The sequence below is a fragment of the Grampus griseus genome (genome assembly GCF_964374135.1).
Source record: "Grampus griseus genome assembly, chromosome: 14".
Classification (NCBI taxonomy): domain Eukaryota; kingdom Metazoa; phylum Chordata; class Mammalia; order Artiodactyla; family Delphinidae; genus Grampus; species Grampus griseus.
This window is the reverse complement of record NC_139008.1, coordinates 18,068,141-18,085,437: the sequence shown is the minus strand read 5'-3', so window position 1 is coordinate 18,085,437 and position 17,297 is coordinate 18,068,141.

Genomic DNA, 17,297 nt, shown 5'->3' with positions numbered 1-17,297 from the left:
TTTATGAATAACTACTTTCTCTCAGCGACCTGGGAAGACACTCATGTCCTGGGGCTGGAAGGTAGTTTCTCCTCCGTTTTTATAGACTTAGCATCTCTCCTGGGACCCTCATGTATTCAAGGGTCCCCATTCCTACTCCTTGCAGCGCACAGAGACTGCCACCTGGACTACAGTTTCTCTGAGAGTATCAACATCTCAGCCTCAGAGGTTCAGATCCCACTCTCCCCTGAACTCGTATGGTCCCTCATCATCTCTAGATTACCTGAGGATCACCCTTCTGGACTTGGGCATCAGGCTGTATTTTATTTATTTGAAATTATTTTATCCAGAAATGTAATGGTTTTGAGCATAGAAACAGGGTTTTGCACAACGCTTTTGTTTCACCTGGTTCACCAGGTGACCTGCACTGACCTTCAGTACCTACTTTCTGTTACCAGCTTTTTGCTACCACTTTTAGGCTTGTGACATCATCCAGGTTTGCAGAGGTAGCCATTTATGGACTCTCTTACCAGTCAGGACTCCAGCCAGTCGTGGTCTTGAAACCCATACTGCATGGACATTATGAAATTGAGAGACCCAGAGACATTTTGAGGGACACTTGTTTGAAGAACAAATATCTGTGTGTGGCTTCTGAGCACATAACTGAACTCTGGCCTTTACGAGGTCCAGTTCTGGGTCTGTAGGCAGCTACTCAAAAATGAGAGAAAAGAAAATGGTGTGAAGATGCTGTACATGAAATGGAATGTCCAGCACCTTTGGGTTGACCATCACTAACATGCCTTGTTTTCCTGTTGAAATGCATTGTTTCCTATTAAATCCAAAGCCTGTCTTTCTTTAAAGACAAGAAATTTGGTTTTGTCATCTTTGTTTTTGGCAACCAAGAGAATGAGTCAGTCCTCCTGGTCCAGAGTAAGAAGAAAACAGTTTCAGACATCAGAATTAGGGATTAATGTCTCAGCAGCCAATCTGAGGAAAGATTCTTTTCATTAGAGATGCCTTGACTGGTCAGCGGGCATAAACTTACTGCCTTTGCCCTCTGCCAAACTGATTGCTCCTCTTCGGGTACTGATGTATGAATATTGCTCTGAAAGGACTTGCTAGTTTGGGTCACATTAGAAGATACATACCACACAAGGCCACAACGGACAAGGAAAGAGGTTTCTGAACAGAAGATAGAGCTTGGCAAAGGACAAACCTCATTTCTCTATGAGGCATCCTGTCTGAAGCACAAAGCCAAACAAAATAGTCTCAAAGTCCTTTTTCCCTGCAGTTGTTTATAGGAGGAGAAAGGGCTTTGAGTGGCACACTTACTGCACTTAGTATTAGCTTACTATTCTTTTCTCCAGGCGTCTCCCAGCCTGTGGAAGGAATGTATGTTTAGTGAGTGCTTAATTTCTGCCAGGAAGGAGTTTGATCCATTCTTGACACATCTGACAGAGCGATCTTTTAAAAGCAGCATCATATTATTCTTTTCTCTTTTAAAGACTATTCAAGTGGCGTTTCCTTTGCATTCAGAAAAACCCAGCTTCTTATCCTGACCATCCAGCTTCTTGAACTGACCTACTTGATCTGACCACTGTTTTCTCTCCTTTTTCTTAACTTACTGTAGCTCCCCTTGCGCACTACAGTTCAGCTTCTTTCTGTTTCTTTTCCCGTTATATATAGAGTGATAGCAACACTTAGCATGAGATCTACCCATGAACATTTTTTAAGTGTACAATTCAACATTGTTGACTATAGGCACAATGTCATACAGGGGATCTCTAGAACTTATTCATCTTGCATAACTCAAACTTTATATTTACTGACTAGCAACTCCTCGCTTCCCCTTCCCCAACCCCCAAGCAATCACTATTTTGCTCTCTTATTCTATAAATTTGAGTGTTTTAGACACCTCATATAAGTAGAATCATGCAGTATTTATCTTCTAGGACTGGCTTATTTCACTTAGCATAGCGTCCCCAAGGTTCATCCATGTTGTTGCATATGGCAGAATTTCCTCCCTTTCAAAGGCTAATATTCCACCATATATATATAACACAGTTTCCTTATTCATTCCTCTGTTGATGGACCCTTAGGTTGTCTCCACATCTTGGCTATGGTACATAGTGCTGCAATGAACATGGGAGTGCTACTATTTCTTTGAGACCTTGATTTCAATTCTTTTGGATAAATGCCTAGAATTGGGATTGCTGGATCATACAGTATTTCTATTTATTTTTATTTTTCGAGGAAACTCCATCCTGTTTTCCATAGTGGCTACGCCATTTTGCAGTCCCTCCAATAGCGTACAAGGATTCCAATTTCTCCATATCCTCACCAACAGAATTCGAATAGACACTTCTCCAGAGAAGACATAAAAATGGCCAATGGGTACATGAAAAGATGCTCAGCATCACTAATCATCAAGGAAATGCAAATCAAAACCACAATGAAATTTCACTTCCCAAGTATTAGGATAGTTATTTTCTTTTGTTTCTTGATATTTCTTAGTTTGTTCCCATTTTGGGGACTTCATGCCTGCTGTTCCTTTTGTTTGGGACACTTTTCTTCTAAGTCATCATCCAGTTGGCTTTTTCTAATCATTGGAATCTCAACTCAACTCAAATATTATTTACTCAGAGAAGCTGACTTATCAGAAGTAGCCCTTCTTGTTACCAATCACATCAGCCTGGCTGATTTTCTTTATGGCTCTCACCATTACCTGCAATTATTCTCTTTATTATTTATTCTCTTTACTATCTCTCTCTCCCACTGTAATGTTAATACTATAAGAACAGGGGTCTTGGTGGTGTTATGCACTACTATATCTCCTATGCCTAGAGTCATTCCCATCATTAGTAAGCATAGTGGTTAAGAATGTGGCCTTATTGGGGCTTCCGTGGTGGCGCAGTGGTTGAGAGTCCGCCTGCCAATGTAGGGGACGCGGGTTCGTGCCCCGGTCTGGGAGGATCCCACATGCCGCGGAGCGACTGGGCCCGTGAGCCATGGCCGCTGAGCCTGCGCGTCCGGAGCCTGTGCTCCGCAACGGGAGAGGCCACAACAGTGAGAGGCCCGCGTACCACAAAAAAAAAAAAAAAAAAAAAAAGAATGTGACCTTATTTACAAAACAGAAACAGACACACAGACATAGAAAACAAACTTATGGTTACCAAAGGGAAATGGGGAGAGGCATAAATTGGGAGTATATGATTAACAGATGCCCACTACCAATATATAAAATAGATAAACAAGGATTTACTGTATAGAACAGGGAACTATATTCAATATCTTATAATAAACTGTAATGGAAAAGAATAGAAAAAGAAAGTAGATATATACATACATATGTATAACCAAGTCACTTTGCTGTACACCTGAAACTAACACAATACTGTAAATCAACTATACTTCAATTAAAAAAAAAAAAAAGAACATGGCCTCCACGGCCAGCTGTCCTCAGTTCAAATTGTAGGTGTGAAGTTCACTTGCTGTGTGACCTTCCTTCTGTTGATGAACCTCTCTGTGCCTCCCTATTCTCATTTGTAAAAAGGTGATAATGATAGTCATTCTTACTTCATAGGGTTATTCTAAGGACTGAAAGAGTTAGTACATATTAAGTGCTTTCAACATTACCTGGTGCATAGTAAGCATCCAACAAATGCTATTTATCATCCTTGATCGCAACTATGTTGAATGAAGGAATGAATAAACCAGGCATTTTCCCATACAGATTGCGTTTAGTTCTCATGGCAAATGTGTTTATATCCATTTTATGAGTGATGTTATGAAAACGACCAGGGTTTTCACAGCAAGAGTGACATGGAGCAAGGATTCCATCTCAGGTCAACCTGACTGCAAATTTCAGGCACTCATCTATCACATCAAGCCCGCTTTTCTATTGTTCTCCATTGTGACTCATCTCTTTGTTGTGTCTTGGCCTTGCACTGGAATCAATGGTCCTGAAACCTCTGTTCCTCATGCCTCACTATCAGGTGTCAGCCTGTGCCTTGATCTTGAACTAATCCCCCATTTGCTTCTGTATGAGGTACAGAGTATTTGCCACTCAGCCCTGTTAATCCTGACCTCTTCCCAGCAGCCCCTGATGATCCTCAACCAGGAGTAACAAAAGGAAATTGCCGAGAAGAACACCTGCTTGATTCTGACACTATCCCTTGCTATGTAAACTGAGAAAGTGGCAGTGATCCCCCTGGTCTTATCATCCTGATTGGCTCTATCTTTACACTGCAAGGTGGCAGAAATGCCCCTATTGTTTTGTAAAGCTGTCTTTCAACTTCACTTTCCTTGACTTCTGCATTCAAGATATGGTGGGGAAAAATTAAAATAAACATTTCTCCAGGAAGAAAAAGGCCTAAAATTTCATATTAGGTTGGAGACTATGGTGCAAGTTTTTAATCCAAGCTGGGTTTTACAATTCAGGCACTCCAGATCAGGCCTGTATGGCAGCCTTGGGTTTGATGTCGTGGAAATTCAGACTTGAAATTCAGACTTCCCTTGAAGTTCTTGAGATAAACTTTGCAAATGTTCCACCATTTCCCCAAACAGAGCCCTTATATGCTCCAAACTTTGGTCTACTTACTGTGCAATTCAGCACCTTGAACTTGGCATATAGTAGATACTGAATAAATTCTAATTGGGAGCAATGTTGACCATTCTCTTACAACTAAATTCTAGCCATTTGCAGGTTTTAAACGAAGTGGCCCATAACACAGAATTCTTCCTGAATGTATCAACAGGATATGAATTATGGATTAGAGCCTTCATCATTTGTTCCGTTCGTTAGTCAATCAATAGCATTGGTGGTATAGTGGTGAGCATAGCTGCCTTCCATTATTCAATCAACAAACACTCACTGAGAGCCTGCTATACAGCAGACCCTGTGTTGGATGCAGAAGGTACAACAGTGAAAAAAAATACATTCCCAACAGGAGATTGGGGTCTAATGAGGAAACTGACTGGTCAACAGGCAATTATAATACAGAATGACATGTTCCGGGTGTCAGCAGTGTGTAAAGTAGTGGTGGCAAAGGTAGGGGCTCCCGGGAGAGTTGTCTGAACCACTGGGGGTTCATGATTCATCTTTGGATCCTCAACATCCTCTTGGGACAAAACAAGAAACCCAAGCACTTCCTCATCCTCAGTTTTTGGCTGATAAAAAGTTTTTCAGATTCAAAAAACGTTTTTCCAGCCCTGGCTCAGTGGCGCCCACAGATTCCTGGCTTGTTCTTCTTGTCTGTTTCAGCTCTTGGCCCCTCCAAGCCCTTGGGATTAGGGTCTCTGACAGTGCGGCAGGGAAATCCAGGATGGTGGGTAACAGGCACTGATGCTGTGCATTCAGTGGCCAAGGCTTGTTTATCTGCTTTCTGTGGCAAGGTCGGTGGTAGAGCAGTGCCCTGTGTTGTGCTCCTGGGGGTCATTGGTGAAGGACCAACATGTGGATTTTCTGACCCACTGGTCAGCCCCACTGAGCAGCTTCGCACTGCTGGAAACAGTGAGAGGAAAAATGAACCACTGTCCGTTTCTGTAGATTCTGAAGTGTGTCTGGATGTGCTCTGGGAAGCGGGGGATAAACAGAAGCCTGGTGGGGTAGGAGCGCAGAAGGATTTGAAGCTGTGAGTGCAGCCACATGGTCCCCCAGGTAGGAGGTGAAGGAGTTCCTAGAGGGAGGGATGCTCAGAGCCCCCAGGAAAGGGGGGAAGGCTGGGAGCCCTGCTGTGGGAGCTGGATAAGGACACCAAAGCACCCTGAGGTGGCAGACAGACAGCTGGAGGAAGATCTTGGAATAGAAGTAACAGGAATTAAAAAAAAAAAAAAGAAAGAAAGAAGTCATGCTCAAAAACATAAAAAGAGAAGAGGCAGCAGCTGCGGGAAAGAGATCCTGGGACCATCTTCGTGATTCTCATCTTCCTATCTGATACCCACGGACCAAGAGCTGGCAGCTGTAACGAAGTCAGGCCCAAGAGTGCTTCTTCATAATTCCACCAGGAAAACTCTGTGTCAGAGCTACACTCCAAACCGTGAGGCCAACCAGCCGGGCGTCTCAGCCACAGGCCCCGAGGCAGCGTCCTCTGCCTCCTTGTCACTTCAACTGCTCATCGCTGCCTTGCCTTCAACGAGGACTTGGACCCTGCTTCCCAGTCTCCCCCTCCCCTCTGAGCCCCGCCTTCGCTGCGCTGGGATCAGCCAGCCAGCCAGTATCCTACGCATCAGGATTCCAGCTGGTCCAGGAGCTTCAGAGGTCTTTGCATCTTATGTGAAAGAATGGCATTTCCTCAGGGAAATGACTGTAATGTTTATAAGGTTATCAAAGAGTTGCAAGATCTCCACTTCCCCCGAAGAGAACCAGTCGCTGCCCCAGCCCCCCATCTCTAACCCCTCCTCTTCTTCAGTGACGTCCACCTTCACTGTGGTCTTGCCCATCATCATCCCCACCTGCCCCACCCCCTGAAATAGTCGTCTCTGACTTCCCTGACCACAGCCTTTCGTCCAAACAGCTTCCTCACTTCTTCGTGCTGATTCTGCTTCACCAGCTGGTTGAAAGCTCCTAGGCCCCTCCTTTCTCTCTGCTCCTGATCTGGCTTCCTACTGCGTTCAGTCTGGACCCTGAGGGTCATCACTTAACCACCCTCCCCTGGCATCCTCACTGCCCCATGTTCCTGTCTGTTCTGTCGACCTACAAACGCACCTGAGAATGCAGGATGGTGCCCCCACCCGCCAAATCCCTAGAGGGAAATTTTCTCCAGGTACCCAGAGCATCTCGGGAATCCTATTGTTGACCTGGGCCATCTCACCTTCTTATTTATCTTGGGAAAATCCAACAAGATTTAGCCACCTGTCCTCAAATCTCCTTCCATGATCCTCCAGCGGACCCCTTCTCAAGGAATGGCCTTGCCTCTTACAGGAAAAGAGGCTTGTAGGCATCAACTCTCTCAACTTCCTGCTCGTTAGGCTAATTGAAGCCTTCCTTTGACAGGTAGGAACTGAGGCTCAGAGAAGAAAAATGCTCTTCCCAGACACCTTCAGCTAGCTAATGGCTTTGAGAATATTTGACTTTCTCATGCTGTCTAGAAAGACTTTGCTCTCTCTGTTTATTATAATTATTGTTATTATTAGTATTATTATTAGTAGTAGTAGTAAATAGTCTTTATTATTCATTAGAACAACCAGTATTTATTGAGTAACTCCTATGAACATGCCTTAGAGTGTGGACACACATTGCATAATAAAACAGGCCTGCGGGGACTGGTGTAATCGTACAGGCGTACTGCTCAGCAATCCCTGTTCACAAACATGCACGTACCGCATGCCTACATATGTTCTCTCATGCTTGCATGCACAGATGCATGTGTCTGCAGAGGCACAGGCCAACTGCAGATGTGGCTTCATGCGCAAATGTGCGTGCACCTGCCCACTGCTTTCGTCCAGATTTATCTGCCACCAGCCTTCCAGACACCTCTGCTGCTGACCAGTGCACACCGCCTGTGAACGGAGAAGCACAATGAACTGTGCTTAACAGACCCATTAGTTCATCAGGCACTCACTCAAGACGGTTTCATCACATTATAGCAAATGGCTTCTGGGCGCTCCGGAAGAGCTTGATTTATCTTCCGAGAATTACCGTCAGCTCAGATAGGAGGGTGCCAAGAAGCCTCATCGGCGGGCCTTTGGTCAGAGTCTCTGCCCTGTGCAGTTGCAAAATTAGTGGAGTTGATTTATGAGCCAGTTATCCTTTCACTGGGCCCCAATTTGGCCCCTAGGATAACGAGATGGGACTTTAGGGACCATCAGTCTCTCCCTCACAGCTGAGGGTGGCTGTGAGGAACCCAGCCTCTTCAGTGGCCGGTGATGGAGTGGAGATGAGGCTGATTTTTTTTTTTTTTTTTTTTGTGGTACACGGACCTCTCACTGCTGTGGCCTCTCCCGTTGCGGAGCACAGGCTCCGGACGTGCAGACTCAGCGGCCATGGCTCATGGGCCCAGCCGCTCTGCGGCATGTGGGATCTTCCCGGACCAGGGCACGAACCCGTGTCCCCTGCATCGGCAGGAGGACTCCCAACCACTGCGCTACCAGGGAAGCCCGGCACTGTTATTTTTTGAGGCACAGGATCCGGACGTAGAATGGTACATGAAGGTTGCAGCAGCCATTCAGCATGCAATCTGGTGCTACCTTGTCATCCATGAGGAGAAAAAAAGAACTACTTCCCAGACATCCCTGGATCGGTTTTTCAGGAGGGTAGATAGAATTGAATCCCGCAAGGAACCAGACCCTGTGCCATCAGCGTCAAGTGTGAGTGACGCTGCAGCTCGCCCTCCGTCTCCTATTGCTGACGATCCTTCAGCTCTACCGTCTCCCACCTCCTCTCCCTCCTCCAGTCTGTAACTCTTCTTGCCTGTTCAGTCAGTGCCAGCCCCTGTATGCCAGCTGTTGTACTGCACTGCTGTACTTTTCAAGGTACTGTACTGTAAGATTAAAAGTGTTTTCTTTATTTTTTTGTTTGTCTTTTATGTATTATTTGTGTGAAAAGTATTATAAACCTATTACAGTACAGTACTGTATAGCTGATTGTGTTAGTTGGGTACCTAGGCTAACTTTGTTGGACTTAAGAACAAATTGAACTTACAAACACACTCTCTGAACAGAACTTATTCGTATGTAGGGGACTTAACTGTATTTCTAGAGAGAGAGAGAGGAGTAGACATATAAGTCAAAGATCATTTTACAGAGTGATTAGTGGGATGAAGAAAATGAAACAATATTTGGAGAGAGAGGGACTGCCCTGGATGGGGTGGTCATGGGGTGTGTGGTGGGGCTCCCTGTGGCCATGACCCTTGAGCCCAGATCTGAATGGTAAGAAAAGACAATAACTCAATGATCCGGGAAGATGATTCTATATCCTAGCTGCACATTAGGATCACCTGGGAAGGATAGCCTTTGGGAGTAAGGCTTAAACATAGGCACTTTTTAATGCCCCAGGTGATTCTGATGCATGATGAAGGCTGGGGATAACTAAACAGGTACAATATGTGAGACAATATATCTAAGGTGTTTGGTATTTTCCAACATCTAATAGCATCTTGTATTAGTCTTTTGGGCCTGCCATAACAAAATACCATACACTTGGGAGCTTAATAGAAATTTATTTTCTCTCAGTTTTGGAGGCTGGAAGTCTAAGATCAAAGTGCTGGTAGGTTTGCTTCTGCTTGAGGCCTCTCTCCTTGGCTTGCAGACGGCAGCCTTCTCACTGTGTCTTCACATGGTCTTCCCTCGGTCTGTGTTGTCTGTTTTCTAATCTGCGCTTCTTGCAAATTCTCTAGTCGTACTGGGCTAGGGCCCACCCATATGATTTCATTTCACCTTAATTATCTACTTAATGATCCTGTCTTCAAATACAGTCACATTTAAGTAACTGAGGAATGGGATTTCATCATATAAATTGGGAGGGGAAGCGGGGACACAGTTCAGGCCATAACACACCTAGTGGATGCAAGTTTCTTTCTTGACCCTAAGCTTCCTATTGACTTTCTGATCTCCCTATTTGAACACTCTACACTCCCCTCTGTGTCGTCCTGGGCACACTCTTCATGATCAGATCATTGGTTTCTAGGAGATTGAACTAAAAAGCTTCCTAATAAGGGCCTTATTTAGAGCCCTTATTTTCCAGGTAGGGACTGCATGATTAAAAGAGGAAGAAATTTCTCAACTCCTCACACGTAAATGGCCCAGAAGCAGGTCAACACTCCCAGTGTTGCTGCTGCCACCATTTCTGCTTTCCAGCCTTACATCCCAGCTTTGCCACTAATTATGTGACTTTGAGAAAGTTAGGCCATAACATCGAATGTTGCCTCTGTAAATAAGAGATAATAAAAGGAAGGTTGTGAGCAATGCATGCCATAATGAGAAGGCTAGCACATGGTGTGTGCTATTAAAATTGATGTCATCATCCACATTGTGCCTTGTGATGGGTACTGAGGTCATTCTTGGAGGGAGGATGGACCTTCTGACTTCTTAAGGTCTCCAAGTCTGGTGCCCATTGCTGTGCATGAACCTAGCTTGGTGACAGGAAGGTTGTGTTTAGGAGAGGATGAGCAGGGTGGAGGCGACAGGACATCAGGTGACCTTGTAGCTGCCATCTTCCCATGGACAGTGACCATCACACTTCTTTGCAAATTCTGCCTCCTGGCTGTTGCTGGAGCCCCATTTGAACCATGGGTCATTATCACATAAGATTTACACAGGGGGCTTCCCTGGTGGCGCAGTGGTTGAGAGTCCGCCTGCCGATGCAGGGGACACGGGTTCGTGCCCCGGTCCGGGAGGATCCCACATGCCGCGGAGCGGCTGGGCCCGTGAGCCATGGCTGCTGAGCCTGCGCATCCGGAGCCTGTGCTCTGTGAGGAGAGAGGCCACAACTGTGAGAGGCCCGCGTACCACAAAAAAAAAAAAAGATTTACACAGGAACCGGTGGCTGACCTGCTCTCTCCAAGAGAGGTGGAAGGGGAAAGAAAGTCTTTGTAGCTCAGCAGGGCTGTGACATCAGGGTTCAGCCATGTCTGCAGGTTCCCCTCCTTTCTTATGCTCTGGGAGCTTACTTATCAGGTCAGCAGGGAAAGGAGCTTCCTTTGCTCAAAAGCCCGGGAAGGGAGGGTGACCTGCCTTTGTAAGCTTCTGATAAGATCTTCGGAGGGGAACTTCTGCCAAGCAATGGACTCATAAATGGTGGTTGGGATTTTCTGGGATGAAGATGAAGAGTAAAGAGACTTGGGTTTTTAAAAACACAATCTCACTTCTGAGGTGAAAAGGAAATGAAACCTAACACCAAAAGCAAGAGAAACTGTGGCTTTGTGCGTAGACCCTGGCTCTCTAAGCGTCTCCCAAGGACTGTCACTGATGTCCTTTCCTCCCCCTTGGAGGTTTTATCCCAGTTTCTGAGCCAGTTCTGACAAAGACAACAAGTCCAGCCATAGCCTCAACACTACAAAGAACTTGGTTTGAGTGAGGATTATGCTGGAGAATTATTATTCAGTCTGAAAGAGATATCACTGCTGAATCTCAGTATTCCCTTCATTTCCCTCCAAGCCCAGTATCAATTGGATTTAGAGCCCAGATTACAAAGCTACTGCCCCAAACCTCTTTCTGATCCTTCCAAGACCCTTTTTCCTACAGGGGTTTGTATAATACATCTTCCACTCTCAGAATCAATTAGACTTCCTTGGGCTACAAGTAACAGAAAACACAACAATGTGGCTTGAACCAGAAAGATGTTTATTCTCCTCTTAAATCCCAGTCCAGAGGCAGGCAGTGCCAGGGATAATACCATAGCTCAGACATACCATCCAGGAGTGGAGCTGTTAATCTTTCTGCTCCACAGTCTTTGGCATATCGGGTTTTCATCGTTATGACTGTTTCCTTGTGGTTATGAAATGGCTGTCACTGCTCCAGCCATTGCCTCTTCACATGACAGCATCAAAGCAGGAAGCAAGGGGATGGGTAGCAGTAATAAAGTGTTCTCCCCACAGTCCCCATCTCTTTTAACTTTAAATATAAATTTTCACTGAAATATACAAACAGTGCATAAATCCAGAGCGCGCACTGGATGACTTTTCACAGAGTAAATCCAGGCATGAAACAAAGTACCCAAACCATGATACAACATATCAGCAGGACCTAGAAGTACCCTTGGCCACTTTCCAATCCCAGCTGCTACCAAAGTAAATCACTAACCTGACTTCAAACACCACAGATAAAGTTTGCCTTTTTAAAAAAAACTTTATATAAATGGAATCACACAGCCTGTCCTTTTAGGCAAGCGTCCTCTTTTGCTACTTAATTCATCTACTTTGTTGAGAGTAGATATATTTTGTTCATTGTTATTGCTGTGAAGTGTTGCATTGCATAAATATACTAGAACTTATTTATTCTATTGTTTATGGGTATCTGAATTGCCTCCAAGTTTCGTAGATCATGGAAAGTGCTGCTGTGACTCCCCATACGCATATTTCGGTGACTATATATTATAGGCACACGTGTTGCAATAAACTAGGAGTGGAATTAGCAGGGTCATAGGGATTGCCTCGCTCCTTCTATGGAGGAATGTCTTTCATTTCAGCAGCTTTTCTCTTTCATTCAATAGGCTCATTACAAGCCTACCCTAAAACAATGCACCAACCACAGATTGCCTTGGCTATCTTTGCGATATGATGTGTTCCCTGGAGCTGTGGGCTTTGCTATTTGATCAAAATCAACCTTCCTGAAACAATAGAGAAAAAGGACTGGTGTCAAGTGGGCACCATTGCACTCTGCCACCTCCTCCTGGTTATTATCTCAGGTTCTTCTATGAAATGTGAATCTGTCTGCAATCACGTCAGTGCCACTCTCCTGGACGTCTTTCCATTTACTCCACCTTGCCTGGAAGTGTGTTCTTTTTCCTATCACCATCTACCTGCCCTCCAACCAGGTTCTATCCTTAATTGTGTACTTTTTTTCTGGAGCTGTAACTGAGCTCTTCTTTGGCAGGGAGGCCTGAAGACGCTATCAGGGGAAAATAATAAATATAGACCAACATTCCCTCACACGGGCGATGTCTCAAGTTGTCAATCTGCATTTCTATCCCATCAGTCCCTCTTCCATTACTGAATTTTCTAGGAGCTTCTATTTCAAGATCTCAATAATTTTTTTAAGAGCCACAATTCTCTCTTGGTATCATCAGACTAAAAATTCTGAACAATCTAAGGCTGATTCTAGGACAGTTTTGAGTAGGTTAGCAGGGGATTTCCCCAGAGTTGGAGTTCAGAGTAGTATTTTAGGAGAATCTTAACACTGCACTAAGGATGGATTGATATTGTATCAATTTCTATCCTCATTACAGTAAAAGAATCAGTGTGGTATTAGAATTTTACTGCCTGCAGTGTTTGGTGAATGACAGCGAGGTCTCATGTGATTTCCTGCACTATATTCTGTTTAGATGGACAGGTTTCTCTGGGCATTTCTCAATAGACAGATAAAGCACTAGACAGGGAATTAGTTCTCTTGGAAGTTAAGAGAGGAGGTGCTAGGGGATGTCGGTAGCTTGTGGGGATGAATTCTGATGGAAGAGCCCAGAGGGAGCGAAACGTTCACAGCATACAGAACGCCAAGGACTTGGAACATATTATAGGGTACGGCCGCACCCAGTGGAATAACTCCCCCTGGGGACCCAGGACAGCAACGACCAGAAAAGAAAGACTAATGGATGTCCCCTTGGGACGACATCGTAAGGAGAAATAAATCACACCCAACGACTCTCTAGGGAATCAATTTTTTTTCTGCTGAAGAAACGCTTCTGATTCAGATTTAATGCTCACGTATTGGACAGCGGCAACTCTGAGCACCGTCGACACTCATCTCATCCCAGACTCCCACAGTCCTGTTGGATAAACTATCATTATTATCCTCACCGTCATCAGCATCGTTTTAGATCTGGTTCCCTGGAAACAGACTCTGAAATGGAGAATTGCAGAAGGTTTACTCAGGATTCATCTCTGGAGACAGACCTGTGAGGAAGCTGGGATGGCAGGATTGGGCGGAAAGGGAAACTGACCTGCCACGTGGCTGCAGCTGAGGACTCAGAAGCTCCCACAGGGAACTCAGCAGTGCGATGGCCTTCAGAGTTATCCCTAACTGACGCAAGGGGGCTGCTTCTTTCTGTCTGCACATCAGCCACTCATGGGCTGGGGCCACCGCAGAGAAGGGGCATAATCTCAGCAAGGCAGGCAGTTTCCTGGTGTGGAGAGCAGAGCGATCGACAGCCAATATCCCCAGCAGCCCCAGGGGAAGAGTGTTAGCCCCGAAGAGGGTATTTGGCAGAATATCACAATATTCATCACTGAGTCATCAATTCAGTGAGTATCATTGAATTAATCAGTTCAGTGATTATTAATGACCATCATTATCACTTAGTAGAAGGGGTTCAATAGAATCAAGCAACTTTCCCAAGGTCATAGAGTAGCTGGTAACTGGACCCTCAGTTCCTCCGGTTCCGAGGTCAGTGGGCTTTCTCCTTCCTCAGCCTCAGCCTCCCTTCACTTCTCTCAGGAGTCCCGCTAAGGATGGAGGATGGAGAGGTAGTTGATGAAGGGATGGATGAGTCTCAATCAAGGAATCAGAAACTCTGGTGGAAGGGGTCAGGGAACACCTTTCCTTGAGTAAACACCAGTGAGCACCTGCCCGTGGCAGGCATTACTCTGGGCCCTTTTCTCATGGATTTCTTATTCTAGTCAAATAGGTCTATATTCTGGGGATCCTAGAAATCCACAATGGAGAAAATCAGGAGTAGCTGAGATTGGTTGAGTGGAGGTGGGGTCTCCTTTGAGAAAATAAGAAAGGTCCTAATTGTCTGTATTAATTGATAGTGTATTTAACTGCAAGTAACAGAAAACCCAACTGACAATAAGAAAGTTTATTATTCTGTTCTTGAAAACTATGAGTATTTTACTGAACATAAGAGAATACTGAAGTATGCAAGACCATCTTACATGGTAGGGGTGCAGCTAGATGGAAATCCCTGTACTGTTGTGGATGGCAGACTTCTGTTCTCTCCCTTCCACTTCAGGCTGGATTTTGGTGTAGTTTGGTCTCAATTGATGTCTGTTTTCAGATGAGGGAAGAGTGATGTTAACACATGAAGTCAAGCCAACCATCCAGTTAGTCTGTGGCATGTAGGTGCTCTTTAAGGCTGGGGAATATGTCCTCTCATCAGAAACACAATGGCAATCATAGCGGAGGGTGATGACGTCTAATGAATGAGATTTAGGCCTGTGTACAGGTTTTACATATGATCCTGCCCTCTTCAGAAAAAGATTTGTTTTATGGTGATTTCCCAAGGTATGTGTCCACAGATAAAACATGGCCCTTGATCATCAACATGCATCAGTTTCCAGACTTTTGTACTAGATTCTCTTCATCAAATGGAAGACAAAAGTATTTATACATATCCCTGAAAAAGAAACTTCCATCCAGTTCTCTTTCTTTCATGTTTTAGAAAAAATATTTAATGTCATAGGAAGTATTTATGATATTAGATTAAGTGAAAGATGAATACAGAATTTATATGGTATGATCCCAAGTTGTGAAAATGGAGAAAAATAAACTAGGATGTTAACAATTATGATTATCTTTGGGTTATGGGATGGAGGGTGATTTTTATTTTCTTACACTATACCTCATTTCCAACAATGAGTGGTGATTAAGACTGTGCATGGGCTTAGACTCCCTGTCTTTGTCTTACCACTTACTTGAATGAGTTAAATAACCTCTCTGAGCCTCATTTCCTCGCATGTAAAATCCATTTCTTCTTTTACTTGCTTTTGCCACAGTGTAGTGGAGCACACCCAGATAGGACTTTTGTGTACTGTTCCAGACTCTGTAGAAAATCATGCCCACAAAAAGATAGAAAGGATTCTTGGGTACCTGACAGAAGTGTTACGAAGACTCCACTAATTCTGGTCTCAGCAGATAGAAGAGAACATCAGAGGCCTGGAGATACCAGTTAAACTTCTTAGGAAGGGCTCTGTATCTTTTCTATACAACATAGTAAAAAGTGTAGAGGCAGATGGCAACTTACTAGACCACAGCCCGGGGAAGTAGGCCCTCAGAGAGTCAACGCAGGAGTTTATCAGCTGCCCATTGGACATGTTTACCTTGACATAGAGGAGGACCCATCCTTTGTTTCAGGCCGCTGGATCTCTCCGTAAGTAAGAATACTGAATACTCTGGTATATAGCTGTCTTAGTCTGCTCAAGCTGCCATAACAAAATACCATAGACTGGGGAGCTTAAACAACAGGAATTTAGTTTTGCACAGCTCTGGAGGCTAGAAATCCCAGCTCAAGATGCCAGTCCGTTTGGTTCCTGATGAGAGTTCTTCTCTTCCTGGCCTATAGATGGCTCCCTTCTCGCTCTGTACTCACATGGCAGAGAGAGAGAGAGACAGAGAGAGAGAGAGAGAGAGGGAAAGAGAGAGAGAGACAAGGAAAGAGAGAGCAGGTGCTCTGGTGTCTGCTTATAAGGACACGAATCCTATCAGATCAGGACCTCATTTAACCCTAAGTATCTCCAGAAAGGCCCTTTCTCCAAATACAGTCGCATTAGGGGTTATGTTTTCAACATAGGGATTTGGGGGGCACACAATTCAGTCCACAGCAGTGGCCTTAAACATTTGTAGGTCTTATTTTTCTCCAAAGAGAAAGATTTCAAGAAATATTCTTGGAAGTAATCCAGCCCAACATCCAAGCTCCCGTGCTTTCCGACTCAGTAACCCAACTCAAGGTTCACAATATTCCTTATCAGTGTTCTAGGGGTTCCAAAGAGCTTTCACTGCTCTTCTGGCCACCCTAGTCATCACTTAAGAATCCCAAATTCCTTCAACAGGGAGCCAGCTCTGGCTGTCCACTGTTGCTGTCTTTAGACCAGAGGATAGAGGATTCCTGTCTTAGCGTTTTCACAGGCAGGGAGTGGTCACATGGTCAGGTCATGAACTGTGGACAATAATCCATTATCATCATCCTTAACTGTCATATCACCAGTGGGCATTTTGGAATCCATTATTATTTTATGGTCAGATGCGAAACTTCCTAGGACCCTTACAATAGTGTCAAAGACTTGGAAAGCTGATTCTCTGTGAAATCAAGCTGTGTTGATCAGTAACTTCACTGCTTTCTGGAACTCAAGGCCCCCCAGAAGACGCTTTGCCTACATCTCATTGGCCAGCACTGGGCCACTTGGCCAAAACTAACAGCAAGGAAATCTGGGAGCGTGAGTATCTGACATTCCAAGATGAGAAGTGAGTTTTGCCAGCAAAAAGGGAGCCGAGAATGGCTCTCAGGTGTTCTACCAACATGTGACCATGATTCTGAACAGCCCAGATGAAAAGGAGGTTGTCAGAGGAAGGAGAAAGTGGAGCTGGGCATGAGGTGAATGACTCAGTAAAGGAGGCCAGGATTTGAAAAGGATTTCAGCCCTAGCAGGGAAATGCAGCAGGAAGTGCAGAGGACCAGAACAGAGGCCACGGGTAATTAGACAAGGATGCTGCATCTTGTTTCTCACATAGATGCCCCCGGGGTTAGGTTCATGCCTCATGCCCCTCCTAGAAGAACAAGTTACAACACTGGGTGAGGACCTTGTAAGGGGATCAGGGTCAGGGTAACTGGTTCAGCAGCATCATTTGGGGCAGAGGAAGGAGGGGGAATGAGCATCTTAAAAGATAACACACTTTGATCACTTTGTGCATGTGTTTCATGCTCTTGCTTGAAATCTACCTTCTCCAGT